The sequence below is a fragment of the Microtus oregoni genome, unplaced genomic scaffold (genome assembly GCF_018167655.1).
Source record: "Microtus oregoni isolate MIOR12 unplaced genomic scaffold, Mior012 000012F_ref0000307, whole genome shotgun sequence".
Classification (NCBI taxonomy): Eukaryota; Metazoa; Chordata; class Mammalia; order Rodentia; family Cricetidae; genus Microtus; species Microtus oregoni.
Genome location: NW_024543071.1, coordinates 21338866 through 21359411, shown reverse-complemented (window position 1 = coordinate 21359411; position 20546 = coordinate 21338866). Strand labels below are relative to the sequence as shown.

Below are 20546 nucleotides of genomic sequence, written 5' to 3'. Positions count from 1 at the left end.
ACCTGTCAGATTGGCTAAAATCAAAAACACCAATGATAGCCTCTGCTGGAGAGGTTGTGGAGGAAGGGGTACCCTCATCTGTTTCTGGTGGGAATGCAAACTTGTGCAACCACTTTGGAAAGCAGTGTGGCGGTTTCTCAGGAAATTCGGGATCAACCTACCCCTGCACCCAGCAATGCCACTCTTGGGAATATACCCAAGAGATGCCCGATCATATGACAAGGGCATTTGTTCAACTATGTTCATAGCAGCATTATTTGTAATAGCCAGAACCAGCTTCTGCTTCTTAAGAAACCTGAGTGTAGTGGTATTTCATTTTTATTTTAATAATTAAAGATTGTCTGATGTTCAGGAAAAATAAAACAGCCATACTGGCCACCCTTACAGACCAGGCAGCAATGACACACACCTTAAATCTAGTAGTCACATTGACACACACATTTAATCCCAGTAGCCATACTAGAATTCCATAGAAACCAGGTGGTGGTGGTGTACTCCCTGAATCACAGAACTAGAGAGGATTATAAAATGGAAGGAGACAACTGTCAGTATCAGTCTCATTTTGAGGTTTCCTGTAGGCAGGTTCACCATTTTTGGACTGAAGTCAAGGTAAGAGCCAGTGGCTGACTGCTTACTTTTTCGGTCTTCAGGTTGAATTACAATATCTGTCTCTGAGTTTTTATTAATTGTGTGTCACCTGAGCATTTATAGAGATCATTTTCTTGACATTGTTTTTATTGTTTCTTTTGAAGTTAACTGGGCATACACTTCTAGAGTATAAATAATTTATATATTTGGTATTCTTTAGGAATTTTTAAATGTGCTATAAAGTGCCGTGTTGCTTTTGGGGAATTAGATTATGTACTGTTTCTATGCCCTTCATTAGAATTATAGTATTCCCCTTGATATCCTAAAATATCTTTTCTCACTCTTTTGTAACAAAAATTTACTGTAAAATTCTTCATTTACTTGTAGTGAGACTCTTCGGCTCATGACATATTTCCTTTAATTGAAGAGAATCCTACTGAATACTTTGTGGGCCTCAACTATTATTCCCCATCGCTTTCACAGTGTTTACAATTTTTAATCCTTTTATATCAGATGTATATTTATGTATTTATACATGTCAAATCATAAATTTCATCATACATATTATGTGTCTCTGGTTAACTTACACATTTTCATGTAACACTATATTCCTAACTCTTATGAATTCTTTGATTTATTTTTACTGAACTAGAAAGTTCAGCAGGTGAAAGCACTTATGCCCCAAGAATGAAGATCTGAGTTCAGATTCCCAACTTCCATATGAAGACTTGGCATGTTTGTACATTTCTGAACCCCAGTACCTTGATTTAGCCACTCCTTATGTCTGAATCCAAACTTCCATGCACTGACCAAGACACACACCTCAGCTGCTTCAGCCTACAGGTTCTTTGGGCCACCTTTCAACTTCAATGTTCAGTCATCCCCTGCAGACCTTAACAGAGTAATTCAGCCTGATAATCCTTTCCAAACACCCACCACAGCCTTAGATAGTCTCCTTAACTCCAAACTTGAACCAGGACACGTTTCCTTCATATCAGCCAATCTCCATGTATCCACCATCTGTGTTCATTCCATTTAAGCCATATTCAGTCTTTAGACTCAACCTACCCCACACTTTCCGTATTCAATCCCAATCTTCTCTGTCGATTTCAGACAGGACTAAAGAAGTCAACATACACAGATTATTATTGCCAAAATAGAAACAATATGAAAGATAAAGGCAGTATATCCCCTACAAAAGTCACCAGTCCTATAGAACTTTATCCTATGAGAATTACCTAAGATGAACCTCAGGACAAAGGATTTAAAAGAAATCTCATTTCATTTTAAAAAATCAAGGATGGAATGAGTAGATGACTCAGTGGTTAAGAGCATTGAATACTTGGTCGTCTAGAGGTCCTGTGTTCAATTCTCAGTGCCTACATCATAGTTTATAACCATTTATAATGGGATCTGATGCCCTCTTCTGGTAGTAAGTTTATATGCATAATATATATCAACAAAATTTCAAGTTTAAAAGGAGACAGAAAGAAGAAGCTCATGAACTTAAAAAGAAGGAGTTAAAAATATAATCTACACCTGAGTGGTTTCCACGAAAAACCAAACAGAAACCTGGTGAAAATGAGCAACAGGAGTTGAAAATATAATTCAAATATAATTCAATCAGGAGATGGAATTACTGAAGAGGAATAGAGATGAAATGAATTTGGAATTGCAAAGCACAATAACCAAGTAGAAAATTCAAGGGAAAACCTGACAGGATCATTAATAAATCAGAAAATAGAATGCCAGGACAGAAAGATACAGAAAAGGATTAAGACAAAATGAGAAAAGAATATGAAAAAATTAAAAAAGCATAAAATGAATATGTAAGGAATGTGATATTGGATTTTTGAGTTATAGGAATAGATTAGGAAGAATATTCATAGATTAGTGGCATACATCAGATTCAATAAAAAAATAGAAAACTTCCCCAATAGTACAAGAAGCACACACAACACCAAAAAGAAAAGATCAGAAAAGAAACTTCTCACAGCATTTCATGATTGGAAAACTAAGTATAAAGAACATAAAAACAGCATTGAAAGCTATCAGAGAAAAACACATATCATATATGAAAGAAACCCCATCAAAATAATGGTTGTTTTCTCAAAAGAAATGTTGAAAGCCAGAAGAGCTTAGAGCAATGCATTCCAAATCTTAAAAGAGCACAGCTGCCAATCTAGAGAAAGTATGTAACAAAACTGTCTGTCACAGATGAAGGAGGAAACAATCCACCTTGTGAATAGCCTAGAAATGTTTATCCCTCATTCTGTTCTTTTCCCAGTAAGTCTCTTGGCTGACCTTGTGACAATTAGCCAGGTACTGCCAAGGCTGTCTACCTTTCCCAGCTAAAAAAGTGAAGTGCTTTAGGAACAGGGTTGCTATCTTATATTCCGACTGACATATGTCTACTCTGCCATGTAAGTCTGGTATCTCTGTGGAGGATGCTCACAAATATATTCCTGAATTGGGTATTACGACAGCTAAATTATGTGTTTATAATAGGCATGGGGGGGGTGGTAAAAAAGTTGCACTGTGCCATATCTCTTCCTGATAGCACCAAAGAATATTAGACTCTCAAGGAAGGATGATGCCTTCTGGGTTATTGATGCCAAATTTTCCATGGAGAAAAACATTAAGGAGCTGGTACGTATTTCCAGGAGACTGATTGAAGGTGAGGATGATGAAGAAAAAGCAGAAGATAAAGATGATGTGGATAATGCACAGAGACACTACAGAACGGCTGCTTACCTGCTAAGGGTAAAACTGACAAAAGAACCCTCTGTCTACAAGTCTCGATCAGGACAGTTAAGAAATAACAGATTGTAGGGCCTGTGTTCTTCCTTGCCACCTTCAGATCGGCTTTCTTCTATTGCTCCCTGAAGAGATAGAAAGTACCTTGTTCTCGTTGCCCGATCACCTATAGCTTCCTCTGGGGCATCTTCTACCTCCCGCCCCTCATGAATGCCTTCTTGTACCCATCCCCATTTTTAATTGCCTCAAGGTCTAAGGAATACACAGCCTCAATTGTGAAGTGTTTCACATGTCACTGCACAGATGCTACTGCTACCCACAATGTTTGTCACCAGTACTGGCCATCACAAGTGCTAATGTTTATCTAAAACTGAGTTATTAACAAGACATCACTGGAAAATATAAATTATTACTATATACCCATTCAGTAATTTCCCTTTGGCACGCTCCTAATAACAAGTATTCTTGATTGTTGGACCAGTTGCAGCTGTGATCTGTATTGATGTCTGTGGCTCTGAACACCTCAGAAGGCTAGATGATAAAGCTGTACAGAGTTAGACCCAGTCCTCATTGGCTGTACCACTAGGGAGAACTAACTGGTCCTGCCCTTCACTGGCTGAAGCACGGAGGAAACTATATTTATTTTTTTTCATTTTTTTTTATTAAAAAAGAAGAAAAAAAACATAAACAAAAAACAAGTTTCCACCTCCTCCCAGCCTCCCATTTCCCTCCCCCTTCTCCCTCCCTTCTCCCCCTCCTCCCACCCTTCTCCCCCTCCCCCCACTCCTCTCCCCCTCCCTCTCCAGTCCACAGAGCAGTCCGGGTTCCCTGCCCTGTGGTAAGTCCTAGGTCCTCCCCCCTCCGTCCATATCTAGGAAGGTGGACTTCCAAACTGGCTAGGCTCCCACAAAGCCAGCACATTAAGTAGGATCAAAATCCCGTGCCATTGTCCTTGGCGTCTCATCAGCCCTCATTGTTCGCCATGTTCAGAGAGTCTGGTTTTATCCCATGCTTTTTCGGTCACAGTCCAGCTGGCCTTGGTGAACTCCCAGTAGATCAGCTCCACTGTCTCAGTGGTTGGGTGCACACCTCGTGGTCCCGACTTCTTTGCTCATGTTCTCCCTCCTTCTGCTCCTCATTGGGACCTTGGAAGTTCAGTCCAGTGCTCCTGTGTGGGTCTCTGTCTCTATCTCTATCCATCACCAGATGAAGGTTCTATGATGATATGCAAGATATTTGTCAGTATTGCTCTAGGATAGGGTCAATTCAGGTTCCCAATCCTCAGCTGCCCAAGGAACTAACTGGGAACCTCATCTTGGGCACTTGGGAGCCCCTCTAGGGTCAAGTCACTTGCCCACCCTAAAGTAGCTCCCTTAACTAAGAATTGTGGTTCCGTGCTCCCCTATCCACCTTTCCTTTATCCCAATTCTCCTGTTTCCCCAAGTCCCCCTCCTTCCCTTCTACCTTTTCTCTCCCCATCTCCCCTTACCCCCATCCCACCCCACCCCCAAGATCCCAATTTTCTCCCCAGCAATTTGGTCTACTTCCCTTAGCCAAGAGGATAACTGTATGTTTTTCCTTGGGTTCACCTTCTTAACTAGCTTCTTTAGGTTCACCTATTGTAGACTCCGTGGCCCTTATTTATGGCTAGAAACCAATTATGAGTGAGTACATCCCATGTTCATCTTTTTGGGTCTGGGTTACCTCACTCAGGATAGTGTTTTCTATTTCCATCCATTTGCATGCAAAATTCTAGAAGTCATTGTTTTTTACCGCAGCGTAGTACTCTAGCGTGTATATATTCCATACTTTCTACATCCATTCTTCCATTGAAGGGCATCTAGGTTGTTTCCAGATTCTGGCTATTACAAATAATACTGCTATGAACATAGATGAACAAATGCTTTTGTCATATGAAAGAGCATCTCTTGGGTATATTCCCAGGAGTGGTATTGCTGGGTCCAGGGGTAAGTTGATCCCAAATTTCCTGAGAAACCGAAACACTGACTTCCACAATGGTTGCACAAGATTGCATTCCCACCAGCAATGGATGAGGGTACCCCTTCCTCCACAGCCTCTCCAGCAAAGGTTATCCTTGGTGTTTTTGACTTTAGCCATTCTGACAGGTGTAAGATGATATCTCAAATTTGTTTTGATTTGCATTTCCCTGATTGCTAAGGATGTTGAGCACGACCTTAAGTGTCTTTTGGCCATTTGAACTTCTTCTGTTGAGAATTCTCTGTTCAGATCAGTGCCCCATTTTTTAATTGGGTTAATTAGCATTTTAAAGTCTAGTTTCTTGAGTTCTCTATATATTTTGGAGATCAGACCTTTGTCTGTTGCGGGGTTGGTGAAGATCTTCTCCCAGTCAGTAGGTTGCCTTTGTGTCTTAGTGACAATGTCCTTTGCTTTACAGAAGCTTCTCAGTTTAAGTAGGTCCCATTTATTCAATGTTGCCCTTAATGTCTGTGCTTCTGGGGTTATACCTAGGAAGCGATCGACTGTGCCCATCTGTTGTAGGGTATTTCCCACTTTCTCTTCTATCAGGTTCAGTGTGTTCGGGCTGATATTGAGGTCTTTAATCCATTTGGACTTGAGTTTTGTGCACGGTGATAGATATGGGTCTATTTTCATTCTTCTACAAGATGACATCCAGTTGTGCCAGCACCATTTGTTGAAGATGCTTTCTTTCTTCCATTGTATACTTTTAGCTCCTTTATCAACAATGAGGTGTTCATAGGTATGTGGGATAAAATCCGGGTCTTCTATATGAATCCATTGGTCGACTTATCTGTTTTTATGCCAGTACCACACTGTTTTCATTACTGTAGCTCTGTGATAGAGTTTGAAGTCAGGGATGGTAATGCCTCCAGAAGATCCTTTATTGTAAATGATTGTTTTGGCTATCCTGGGTTTTTTGTTTTTCCATATAAAGTTGATTATTGTCCTCTCCAGATCTGTGAAGAATTTTGTTGGGATCTTGATGGGTATTGCATTGAATCTATAAATTGCCTTTGGTAGAATTGCCATTTTTACTATGTTGATCCTCCCAATCCAAGAGCAAGGGAGGTCCATCCATTTTTTGGTATCCTCTTCAATTTCTTTCTTCAATGCCTTAAAGTTCTTGTCAAATAGATCTTTCACTTCCTTGGTTAGATTTACCTCAAGATATTTTATGCTGTTTGTGGCTATTGTGAATGGTGAAGCTTCTCTGATTTCCCTCTCTGCTTCCATATTTTTTGTGTATAAGAAGGCGACTGATTTTTTGGAGTTGATCTTGTATCCTGCCACATTACTAAAGCTGTTTATCAGCTGTAGGAGTTCTTTGGTGGAGTTTTTGGGGTCGCTTATGTACACTATCATATCATCTGCAAATAACGAAAGTTTAACTTCTTCGTTTCCAATTCGAATCCCCTTGATCCCATTATGTTGTCTTATTGCTATTGCTAGAACTTCAAGCACTATATTGAAGAGGTATGGCGAGAGTGGACAGCCTTGTTGTGTTCCTGAGTTAAGTGGGATGGCTTTGAGTTTCTCTCCGTTTAATTTGATGTTAGCTGTCGGCTTGCTGTATATAGCTTTTATTATATTTAGGTATGACCCTTGTATCCCTAATCTCTCCAAGACTTTTTAACATAAATGGATGTTGAATTTTGTCAAATGCTTTTTCAGCATCTAATGAAATGATCATATGGTTTTTTTCTTTCAGTTTATTTATATGCTGGATTACATTGATAGATTTTCATATGTTGAACCAGCCCTGCATCTCAGGAATGAAGCCTACTTGATCATAATGTATAATTTTTCGGATGTGTTCTTGGATTCGATTTGCCAGTATTTTGTTGAGGATTTTTGCGTCGATATTCATGAGTGAGATTGGCCTGTAGTTCTCTTTCCTGGTTGAGTGTTTGAGTGGTTTTGGTATCAGAGTAATTGTGGCTTCATAAAAGGAATTTGGTAATGACCCTTCTGTTTCTATATTGTGGAATACATTAAGGAGTATTGGTATTAGGTCTTCTTGGAAGTTCTGGTAGAATTCTGCATTGAAACCATCTGGTCCTGGGCTTTTTTTGGTAGGGAGGTTTTTGATAACAGCTTCTAATTCTTCGCGACTGACAGGTCTGTTTAGGTTGTTCACCTGGTCCTGGTTTAGTGTTGGTAAGTGGTATTTATCTAAAAACATGTCCATTTCTTTTACATTTTCCAGTTTTGTGGCATACATGCTTTTGTACTAAGATCTAATGATTCTCTGAATTTCCTGTGTCTGTGGTTATGTCCCCCTTTTCATTTCTGATCTTATTAATTTTCAAATTCTCTCTCTGTCGTTTGATTAGTTTGGATAGGGGTTTATCAATCTTGTTGATTTTCTCCAGGAACCAGCTTTTTGTTTCATTGATTATTTGGATTGTTTTCTGTGTTTCTATTTTGTTGATTTCAGCCCTCAGTTTGATTATTTCCAGTCTTCTACTCCTCCTAGGTGAGTCTGCTTCTTTTTTTTCTAGAGCTTTCAAGTGGGCTGTTAAGTCTCCAATATGTACTTTCTCTGTTTTCTTTAGGTGGGCACTTAGTGCTATGAACTTTCCTCTTAGGACTGCTTTCATAGTGTCCCATAAGTTCGAGTATGTTGTTTCTTTATTTTCATTGAATTCCAGGAAGACTTTAATTTCTTTCTTTATTTCTTCCTTAATCCAGGTATGGTTCTGTAGTTGACTGTTCAGTTTCCATGAGTTTGTAGGCTTTCTGGGGGTAGCATTGTTGTTGAATTCTAACTTTAATCCATGGTGATCTGATAAGACACAGGTGGTTACTAGTATTTTTTTGTAACTGTGTAAGTTAGCTTTGTTACCGAGTATGTGGTCAATTTTCGAGAAGGTTCCATGAGCTGCAGAGAAGAAGGTATATTCTTTCCTCTTTGGGTGGAATAATCTATAGATGTCTGTTAAGTCCATTTGCTTCATTACCCCCATTAATTCTCTAATTTCTCTGTTAGGTTTCTGTCCAATTGACCTGTCCATTGGTGAGAGAGGAGTGTGGAAGTCTCCTACTATTAGTGTGTGCGGTTTGATGGCTGCCTTGAGTTTTAGTAATGTTTCTTTTACGTACGTGGGTGATTTTATATTAGGGGCATAGATATTCAGGATTGAGACTTCTTCCTGATGAATTGTTCCTGTTATGAGTATAAAATGTCCCTCTCCATGTCTTCTGATTGATTTAAGTTTGAAGTCAACTTTGTTAGAAATTAGTATGGCCACACCTGCTTGTTTCTTAGGTCCATTTGCTTGATAAGCCTTTTCCCAGCCCTTTACTCTGAGTAGGTGCCTGTCTTTTTGGTTGAGGTGTGTTTCTTGTAGACAGCAGAATGTTGGATCCTGTTTTCTTATCCAATCTCTTAGCCTGTGCCTTTTTATAGGTGAGTTGAGCCCATTGATATTAAGTGATATTAATGACCAGTGGTTGTTAACTCTGGTCACTTTTTTAGTAGTAGGGTTTGGGTGTTTTCCTTCTTTGATTTGCGCTGGTGAAGGGTCTCTAGATGACTGAGTTATTGTGGTCATTGTTGGACTCCTTGGTTAGTGATTTTCCTTCTATTATTTTCTGTAAGGCTGGATTTGTGGCTACGTATTGTTTAAATTTGTTTTTATCCTGGAAAATTTTGTTTTCTCCATTTATAGTGAACGAAAGTTTGGCTGGATATAGTAGTCTGGGCTTGCATCCGTGGTCTCTTAGTTTTTGGAGTACATCTATCCAGGACCTTCTTGCTTTCATGGTTTCCATAGAGAAGTCAGGTGTAAGTCTGATAGGTTTACCTTTATAAGTAACTTGGCCTTTTTCCTTTGCGGCTCTTAATATTCTTTCTTTATTCTGTATGTTTTGTGTTTTGATTATTATATGGCGAGGGGATGTTTTCTTTTGATCCAGCCTATTTGGTGTTCTGTATGCTTCTTGAACCTTCATTGGTACATCTGTCTTTAGGTTGGGAAAGTTTTCTTCTATAATTTTACTAAGTATATTTTCTGGACCGTTGAGCTGCACTTCTTCTCCTTTTTCTACTCCAATTATTCTTAGGTTTGGTCTTTTTATTGTGTCCCATATTTCCTGAATGTTTTGTGATGAGAGTTTGTTGGACTTGCTGTTTTCTTTGATCAGAGCGTTTATTTTCTCTATGTTATTTTCAGAATCTGAGATTCTTTCTTCTATCTCTTGTATTCTGCTGGTTATGCTTGATTCTGTAGTCTCTATTCGTTTACCTAGATTTTCCATGTCCAGCCGGCCCTCTGTTTGTGTTTTCTTCTTTGCTTCCATTTCAGTTTTCAAGTCATGAACTGTTTCCATTATCCACTTGATTGTTTTTCCTTGGTTTCCTAGGGTATCATTCACGGATTTACTCAATTCCTCGAACTTTCTGTTATACTTCTCATCCATTTCTATAAGGGCGTTTTTTATATGCTGTTTAAGGGTGTCAATCACTTTCATGAAGTCAGTTGTTTCTACTTCTTCTTGATTAAGCTGTTCATGTCCTCCTGTTGTGAGGTCACTGGCTTCTGGTGGTTTCGTGTTGTTTTTCAGATTGTTGTGTTAATTCTTGCATTGGCATCTGCCCATCTCTACCTCCCAATACTCCCCTTTGGATCTTCTTTTACAGGATCAGGTCTTCTTGCCCACTGATGTACCTTCCCAGTGATGTCACTCCCCAGAGATGTTTCTCCACAATGATGTTTCCCTTGGGGCCCAGATCGAAACTCCGTGCTGCTTGGTTAGCTTGCGAACAAAGGGCCCACCCTGCTTGCTGCGGGCAGGCTCTGGGAACAAAGGAGCTACCGGCCACCCCTTTGTCCTCCCGGTTCGGGTTCGGTCCCAGCGCCCCAACAGGCTGAGCAGGGAGGCGCTATGCGGCCAAAGATGGAGGGAGGGAGGGAGACAGGGGTTGGGGGGATCTGGATCTAAGCTGTATGGGATAGGAAGAGAGAGGAGGTATGGGCAGTATAGCCCCTGTAGGATGGCCAGGAAGTATGGGCGGGCTGAGGTATGTTCCCAGCTACCGCAGCACTCACTCACCACAATGATGTTTCACTCGGTGCCCAGATCGAAACTCCGTGCTGCTTGGTTAGCTTGCGAACAAAGGGCCCACCCTGCTCGCTGCGGGCAGGCTCTTGAAACTATACTTATATATGGCCAATAGCGAGACAGGAGAAAGGATAGGCAGAACTGTCAGGCAGAGAGATTATATAGAAGAAGAAATCTTGGAGAAAGGATGGAGTGAGAGGTGGAGAAGGACATCAGGGGGCAGCCAACCAGCTATACAACAATCCTTAGCATAAGAGTTTAAGTAAGTTTTAAAGAAGTAAGAGAACAGGGAAATCCATGAGGCAAAAGGTAAACAGGATAATATAAGTTAAGAAAAGCTGGTAGGAAACATGGCAAGCTAAACCTGGACATTTATAACTAATTATAAGGCTCCTTCTGATTTATTTAGGAGCTGGGTGGCGCCCCACAAAAGAGCCCAAAGAGCAAAACAACAAACTACAGCCAGTGATGTAAGATATGTCTGTCCTATGAGTGCACAGGTTCGCACATGATTCTAAGGCAGGTCTAGAGGCTCCATCTGTAAGCTCTGATCTTAGCACAGGAACATCAGTCTCTGCCTGTCATATCTCATTGAATCGCAGCAAACAGTGAAACCAGTGCAACATTCTCTGCTAGCTCCACCCACCAGGTGCAGATTTACTCTCTCTTCAGGTCAAGGGAGTTTGGGAGGGTGGTGGTGACAGTTCATGTTGTTCCAGAAGGTCAATATTGCAGATACACAAAGGGAATGGGGCAATGAACTGTCATCACAACTGGTTCAGTACAGGTTTAGAGTCCAAGGCAATGACTTTTCCCTTCCGAATGTATCCACTGCTCCTGGCTAAACTAGGGAAGTAGATGCGACAGAGACATGCCTTGATTTCTAAATTCTTCAGTATAACTTTTCTTTCTATTTTACTTAGGTTGGGCATTATAGATTCTCAGTTGGCTTTCTTAGTTCTTGAACTTGGTCTAAGAACACCTAATTGAATATTGTGTCTGTACGAATATGAACACTGGAGGACATTACTATTCACTCTTTTAAAATTTGTTTGAATAAGTCAGAAGAACAGTCAACTAGAGTAGCACAGTTTCATAAAATGATAAAAATATTAATTATAAACTCGAAAACACACTGATTTCAGAACATACCTATGAAATATTTGGACAAATCTCTGAATTCCTTCTAATCTTACCTCTTCTTTTTCATGTTTAAAATGTTGAATTCAAATTTTTATAAGTGTTAAAACAAGGTAGATACTTAAGATACTGGCAATACAACGATTTTCTTTATTTTAGTTGTCAGATCCCACTATGTCAAAAACGTATTGTTCTAGAGGATTTTGCTTGTGGATGTTACTTCCTTGAAAGAGGAGGTAAACATGAAGGCTGACTGACTATTTAGAACTGCCATGCTTCCATCTAATCTGCCTTGCAAACCTCACACCTTTGCAAATCTTTACACACTGTCATTTTAGGGTGACAGGTAGGTTGCTCGGGTTGGTCATGTAATATATGTTATTACCTATGTGGCTTAGGGGAAGTGAGCTGGAGACTTTGTGGTCCTCCTGGTCCTCTGAGGTCAGGCTCAAACCCCTCTGGTGACCTTAATTCTTCTCAGAGTGGGGGAGTTCACTATAAGACTTCCTGTGTTCACAGGAGCCATATACACTATGCAGATGCCCTGTCCCCGCTGCTGAGCACCTGCTGGCTCATTTGAAATTATCACGTGGAATGAGAAAGACATTTTTTCTTTTCTTATTTTGTAATCCAGTTGCATAATTAAAATAATCACTGTGATTTTTGTTTATATCTCCATACATTTGCCCTAGCCAAAAATTTTCTGCTGTCTAATTGATAAAATAATAATATTGAGTCCAGGTTTGTTTAATAAATATTTTTATGTTTTAAAAAAAAATAAGAACTTCATGTGGTGAAGAGGCTAGAATGTTGCAAGTCTAGAACTAAATGACTGGAGGCCATCTCTGCTTCCATTGCAGCAATATTCCTCCCAAATCCTTATGTGATTATGAGGTAAACTTTGAATACACACATACACACACACACACACACACACACACACACACATATATATATATATATATACATATTCTTGGTTTTGTATATATATTATATATTCATATATATATTTATATGAATATATCTATATATCTATATCTATATATTTTGTTGGCTCCATCAACCAATATACTAAGAACTTTAGAAGGCATCTGAGTTCTGTACCTGAGTTTTTTTTCTGTATTTTAAAAATACTTTACCTAATGCTTCCATTGATAAATTTGACAAAAGTCTCTATTTATGTTTTTCTTTGAAATTGTTCCCATGTAGAACAGGATATTGGAAAACATTATTCCGGGTTTCTTAGCCATGGTCCATCATACTTTTTTCCATAATAAACAATTTCTTTTTATTTCTTTGAGTGAGAACTATTTTTTCAGACATGAAAGAGAGACTGTTTCAGAAGAGAAAGATGACTGGGAGTTAGAATGAGTTACAACATGGAGTTACAACATGGTAAAGAAGGTTTTTGATGTCACAGTCATGATATACTTGAAGAAAAAAGACATAAAATCTATTCAATTGTGTGATGAATATGCACTAGGAAATTTTCCATAAAAGTTCCAAAATATTTAAAAAAATTATGTGATGTTGTAGTGATAATTCATTTGTATTTTGATAGATAAAGCTTGACTGAAGATCAGAGAGTAAAACATCTCCAATTGTCAGCCTTATAGACCTAGAAGTGGTGACTCATACCATTAATCCCAATAGTCACACTAGTTTGCTATAGAAACCTGGCAGTAGTTTTGTACACAATTAATCTCAGCCCTAGAAAGAAGTATAAGATGGGAGGAGACAATTCTCAGACAGAGTCTTATTCTGAGATTTCTGAAGGCAGGAACACCATATCAGACTGAGGAAGAGCTAAGATCTCTGGCTGGTTGCTTTGTTTTTCTCACCTTCACGTTGAACCCCAATTTATGTGCCTGGGTTTTTATTAATCTTGCTACATGATGTGGGTGAAAACATATACAAGCTAACAAACAAAATGTCAATAAAACGTTTTCCCAAGAGTCAGTTCATTTTTGCTTGAGTTACAATAATTGGTTATACTTCATGCATCATCAATATCTCTTTACTTAAAAAGTAAATAAAAATATAGATTTGTTGAGCATAGAGTCCCATCTATCTTTAAGTGTTTTTTCATTCTTGTATTCAATAAAAGAAAAAATTGGTCCAAAGCATCCTGCTGACTTACAAATGTGCCAGAACAAGTGTCACTCTGGGCATGAAAAGAACTCTATTAAGACTGTTTTATTCAAATCTATTTTTTGAGATTTTAGAGCAATATGATTTGGGCAACTAATTACTGCTTATTTTATTGAAAATAATGAGCATATCCATGAATTTGGGTTATTGAAGTTTATAATAGCTCCCTTTGTGTTTTTAATCTTTAATATTTCAATCTATTTTTAATCTTTGAGCAAGATTACAAAACTTGATCAAACTTTTCTGACTTCTATGTAAAAACAGTGATGATACAATAATTAACTAGATTCATGCTCACTGTGAATGCTAGTGATTATGTTCAGTATAGTGCCATAGTCCACAGTCAAGAAATTATGATGAACATAATTAAACTGAGTGATTTGTGTATAGAAGGGAGCAAAATACAAGAAGTGTGAGTTAAGTTAGAAATGCCCCTTAGGTTCACAGCTGAATACTTGAATACTTCGCACCCAATTGATGGTGCTGTTTGGGGTATTTTAAGTCATATCAAATATTTTTACTGTCTAGAGACTATTCTGCTTACATAGTTTTACATCTGCATTGGTGGTATGAAGAGACTTCTCATACCTTTCCCAAGGAAACTATCGTAAAGCCAGGGGAATAAGTCCACTGGATAGTCGGTTTGATTTCTAAATTCTTCCAACTCTGAGCTGTGAGACACTGGCAGTGCTTTATTTCCCATTACCTTTAGGGGAAAACAAAGATCTTTCATGGTTGAACTACACAACACTGAAACACAAACACCTTTCTTCAGATAAACTTAATATATATTTTCTGATTGGAGATGTATGACTAATAGCTATGTTTTGTTATCTTAGTCTTATAAGTGACCAAAGAGTGACATAAGGAGCTATAAGACTTACATTGCTTAACAAAATATGCCCAACTGTTTAATATAGGAAAGAAATATTTTAAATACACATGACCATGGAAGGTGCACAGATATATTGGAAAGAATATAGCAAAATAAATGTCAATTTGAGGTCAACTTAAGCTGCACAGTAAGACTATGTTGACAAATAAATATATTTCATATCACATATAAACTATCCATAATCTTAAATTTCTACCTGGTCACTAACCTGAGAATATAAATGTTGAGTTGTTTTTAGTACATCTCAAAATTAATCTATTGCTTCTCAGAAATAGTTGCTCGTTATAAATGTTTGTTTATTTTTATTAGCACTATTTGGACACCAATCTGTTTTGTTAAACCAGAAATTCAACTGAATACCCTGTAAAGAGGGGAAAGGGTAGTGAACATCTTATTTTTATTTCTATCAGAAGGACAAAGTCTACTTGAGATATTAAAGATTATCTGATTGATCGGTGAGTGATGTTCCAAAGAAGGACATGTTGATTCACCCTGTAGTGTTATAAAAGCTCCATGCTGACTGAGCACAGCTGTGTCAGGCAGAAGGATCTCCATGGATGCAGTTGTGGTCCTGGTGCTCAGCCTTTGCTGTCTGCTTCTCCTCTCACTCTGGAGACAGAGCTCTGAGAGAGCAAAGCTCCCTCCTGGCCCAACTCCTCTCCCAGTTTTTGGTAATTTCTTCCAAATAGATGTGAAGAACATCAGCCAATGCTTCACCAATGTAAGTATTCTTTGTGCCCCGCCAGTACCTTATAAAGAATTTAAACTGACAGTTGCTTTAGATGAAAATCTAGTATCAGAGGCAATTTAGTAATAAATAGTCACAAAGTCAAAACTCTTTCAAAGTATTGTGTATCTTATGACTCTTATAGGTGGCCATTGTCGGGATTTCAGTAATGAGTGGGGTTTCAGGTGAAAGGACATTTACTTTGCATTTTCTAAAACAAAAAATTCCACAAAATTGCAAAATTTGTGACTATTTCCTATCACAACACAACAAAAAAAAAACAAAACCTTTTCCATTATTTTTGGTTGAAGATCAATAGTGAGTAATGATTTATTCAATAAGTCATTAATAATAATGAAATAATAGAATTTTAGAAAAACATTTTATTAAGGTTATCTATTTGATGTTGAATTCTAACAAAGTAACTGATGCCTAATTTAACTAAATACCAACGGACAAGGAATAACACAAGAAATGCAACAGAGAAGACAAGATTTCAACATATTTGGTGATGTTTGTATCCAGCCAGAGAAGGAACTATTTTTTTTCCAGGAAATATTGCATGCCTATGGTGCAGCTCCCATGGTGCCCACCCTCTGTGTTTGTAGTAGCATTATGCCAAATCTGGTTCCTCAATAGAGTCAACTGTGGTGACTTACAAATTTGCATTTCGAAAGTAAGTGGGCCTTTACATTGATGCTTTATTGTTGCATCATTTTGTTTATTCCATTGGACCACTTGCCTATTTTTGTGAGTACCAGACAGTTTCTATCACATAATTCTATAATATAATTTGCTATCAGTTATTGTTATATCTCAAACAGCATTTTTACTCCTTAGGAGGGCCTTGACTATTTTTGGTCTTTTTAGGTACCATATGATGTCCTCTGCTCTTTTTCTAAACCTGTAAATATGGCATCAGATATCTGATGTGTAGCATTAAATCTATAAATGTAGTAATATGAGTTTAGTAGTATGTGTGTAGTTACTCAGTTTATATTTCTTCTCTGATCTTCTGATTACAGTTGCCAGTGGTTGAGGAAAGTGTCTCCACACCTGTGGGCTGAAGGTCTGTAGGTCAGAGTGGAATGGCCTCTGTTCAAAGAGGGTGTTTGTTCCTGAGTTGGGGAACTGGGACATGGTGGGAAAGATGGGAGGCTTGATGGTGGTTAGGGTGGGCAGGTGCTGAGACAGCGGGGGCAGTCAGCAGGCATGTATATTTCCTGTATGGAGTTCTGGTGGTCAGCGTCCTGCTGAATGTTTTGGTGTGAAAATTCATTGTAATCCTTGTATGAGAACTACCTGAGTCTTGAACCATTATATCGTTTACTGAAGGTGATCAATAATTTATATTCACCCTGATATGATATAGTCTTCACAACTATTTATAATAAAGCTTTTCCTGAATAAAATTATTAAAATAGAGTGAGTGATATTATCAGTGCGAATGAAAGATTGACTCCATGGATATTAAAATGATTTTTTTGCTAGTATTTACATTTTCTCTCCTATTTTCAGTTCTCAAAAGTCTATGGCCCTGTTTTCACTGTGTACTTGGGCATGCAGCCCGCTGTGGTGTTGCATGGGTATGAAGCAGTGAAGGAGGCTCTGGTTGATCATGGGGAGGAGTTTGCTGGAAGAGGACCTTTCCAATGGGTGAAAGAATTAATAAAGGCCTTGGTAAGTTACTATACATGTTCATATGGGGGGGGGTGCAGTGTTTCTGGTGAAAGAGAAGACTTAAAGGAGGGGTGGGACCTCTTCTCTAGGTACAGGTTGGACCTCTCTGCGGTTTCCACCCATCAGATCTCCCATTTGTCCCTAGAATATTTTTCTAGTGCTTTACCATTTATTTTTTCTGAAATTTTATTTTTTATGAAAACTATCTTTTTTCAATGTACATACCAATCACAGTTCCCACTTCCACTCTTCCTCCTACTCCTTCCAACTTCCCCTCCACCACACCCCCATCCACTCCTCAGAGAATGTAAGGCTTCCCATGGGGAGTCAACAAAGTCTAGCACATTGCTTTGAGGCAGGACCAAGGCCCTCTCCACTATATGTAGGCTGACCACGGTATCCCTCTAAAGAGAATATATTTCTGAAAGCCAGTGCAAGCAGTAGGGAGAGACCCCGTTTTTCTATTTCTTTAGGCATTGTTTTGAGCAATGGAAACAGATGGAAAGAGATAAGGCGCTTCACTCTCACAACTCTGAGGAATTTGGGCATGGGCAAAAGGAACCTTGAGGACCGTGTTCAAGAGGAAGCACAGTGCCTTGTGGAGGAACTGAGGAAAACCAATGGTAAGTGCAGATATCTGCATTTGCATCTTAGTCTAGGTGTGAGTGTGTTGTGTGTGTGATGCTGATCATACCCATTCTAAAATTTTCTTTGTTTTTAAATCAGAAACAATGAATATGTTTCATGCTAATATTCTTTTGAGCTGAATAATTGTGCACAAGTGTATTTTGTGTTTGTGGATCATTTCACCATGGTATAATTGCTATTTATAATAGTGGCAGATCCCAATCAGAGGATGTTTGTTTTCATTTTCTTGGTTTACAGAGGTTTGAGGAAATTAACTGAGCAGCACAGAGATTCTTCCAGGCCAATGTTTATAGTCCTGGGTAACCGTGATATAATTTATATTTTCCATTTCTTAGCCTTGTGTAATAGAAATTTCATCACTTATTTTGTCTACTGTTGCATGATCTTAAAATTGTATTGTCATTTGTTTATAAATTATTAAGTACATTGAGAATTTTATAAGTGTGTTTTTTTATTTTTTTTTTATTGAGAAAAGGAAAAAAAAAAGTATCCGCCTCCTCCCAACCTCCCATTTCCCTCCCCCTCCTCCCACCCTTCTCCCCTCCCCCCCAACTCCTCTCCCCCTCCCTCTCCAGTCCAAAGAGCAGTCAGGGTTCCCTGCCTGTGGAAAGTCCTAGGTCTGCCCCACTCCGTCCATGTCTAGGAAGGTGAACATCCAAACTGGCTATGCTCCCACAAAGCCAGTACATGAAGTAGGATCAAAACCCCGTGCCATTGTCCTTGGCTTCTCATCAGTCCTCATTGTTCGCCATGTTCAGAGAGTCCGGTTTTATCCCATGCTTTTACAGTCACAGTCCAGCTGGCCTTGGTGAGCTCCCATTAGATCAGCCCCACTGTCTCTGTGGGTGGGTGCACCCCTTGTGGTCCTGACTTCCTTGCTCATCTTGTCCTTCCTTCCTCTCCTCATTGGGACCTTGGGAGCTCAGTCCAGTGCTCCATTGTGGGTCCCTGTCTCTATCTCCATCCATCACCAGATGAAGGTTCTATGGTGATATGCAAGATATTCATCAGTATTGCTATAGGATAGGATCATGTCAGTTTCCCTATCCTCAGCTGCCCAAGGGACTATCTAGGGCAACACCCTTGGTTCCTGGGAGCCACTCTACGGTCAAGTCTCTTGCCAACTCTAAGGTGGATCCCTCAACTAAGAATTGTGTTTCCACGCTCCCCTGTCCAAACTTCCTTTATCCCAATCCTCCTGTTTCCCCAAGATGCCCCCCTCCTTCCTTCTCACTTTTCTCTCCCCATCTCCTCTTACCCTCATCCCACCCCACCGCCAAGATCCCAGTTTTCTCCCCGGCTATTTTGTCTACTTCCCATAGCCAAGAGGATAACTATATGTTTTTCCTTGGGTTCACCTTCTTATTTAGCTTCTTTAGGTTCACCAATTGTAGTCTCTGTGACCCTTATTTATGGCTAGAAACCAATTATGAGTGAGTACATCCCATGTTCATCTTTTTGGGTCTGGGATACCTCACTCAGGATAGCGTTTTCTATTTCCATCCAATTGCATGCAAAATTCGAGAAGTCATTGTTTTTTACCGCAGCGTAGTACTCTAATGTGTATATATTCCATACTTTCTTCATCCATTCTTCCTTTGAAGGGCATCTAGGTTGTTTCCAGGTTCTGGCTATTACATAATAATACTGCTATGAACATAGCTGAACAAATGCTTTTGTCATATGACCGGGCATCTCTTGGGTATATTCCCGAGAGTGGTATTGCTGGGTCCAGTGTTAGGTTGATCCCGAATTTCCTGAGAAACCGAAACACTGACTTCCACAGTGGTTGCACAAGATTGCATTCCCACCAGCAATGGATGAGTGTACCCCTTCCACCACAGCCTCTCCAGCAAAGGCTATCATGGTGTTTTTGACTTTAGCCATTCTGATAGGTGTAAGATGATATCTCAAAGTTGTTTTGATTTGCATTTCCCTGATTGCTAAGGAGGTTGAGCATGACCTTAAGTGTCTTTTGGCTATTTGAACTTCTTCTGTTGAGAATTCTCTGTTCAGTTCAGTGCCCCATTTTTTAATTGGGTTAATTAGCATTTTAAAGTCTAGTTTCTTGAGTTCTCTTTATATTTTGGAGATCAGACCTTTGTCTGTTGCGGGGTTGGTGAAGATCTTCTCCCAGTCAGTAGGTTGCCTTTGTGTCTTAGTGACAGTGTCCTTTGCTTTACAGAAGCTTCTCAGTTTCAGGAGGTCCCATTTATTCAATGTTGCCCTTAATGTCTGTGCTTCTGGGGTTATACCTAGGAAGCGATCGACTGTGCCCATCTGTTATAGGGTACTTCCCACTTTCTCTTCTATCAGGTTCAGTGTGTTCGGGCTGATATTGAGGTCTTTAATCCATTTGGACTTGAGTTTTGTGCATGGTGATAGATATGGGACTATTTTCATTCTTCTACAGGTTGACATCCAGTTGTGCCAGCACCATTTGTTGAAGATGCTTTCTTTCTTTCATTGTATATTTTTAGCTCCTTTATCAAAAATGAGGTGTTCATAGGTTTGTGGGTTAAATTCCGGGTCTTCTATATGATTCCATTGGTCGACTTCTCTGTTTTTATGCCAGTTCCACACTGTTTCATCACTGTAGCTCTGTAATAGAGTTTGAAGTCAGGGATGGTAATGCCTCCAGAAGATCTTTTATTGTATAGGATTGTTTTGGCTATCCTGGGTTTTTGTTTTTCCATATAAAGTTGATTATTGTCCTCTCCAGATCTGTGAAGAATTTTGATGGGATCTTGATGGGGATTGCATTGAATCTATAAATTGCCTTTGGTAGAATTGCCATTTTTACTATGTTGACCTCCCAATTCAAGAGCAAGGGAGGTCCATCCATTTTCTGGAATCCTCTTCAATTTCTTTCTTCAATGCCTTATAGTTCTTGTC

At 39.1% G+C, this 20546-nt stretch overlaps 1 pseudogene; it reads left to right on the top strand.

Moving 5' to 3' along the window:
* Positions 1-15149: 15149 nt before the first annotated feature.
* LOC121454105 lies at positions 15150-20258 on the top strand (annotated as a pseudogene).
* Positions 20259-20546: the final 288 nt, after the last annotated feature.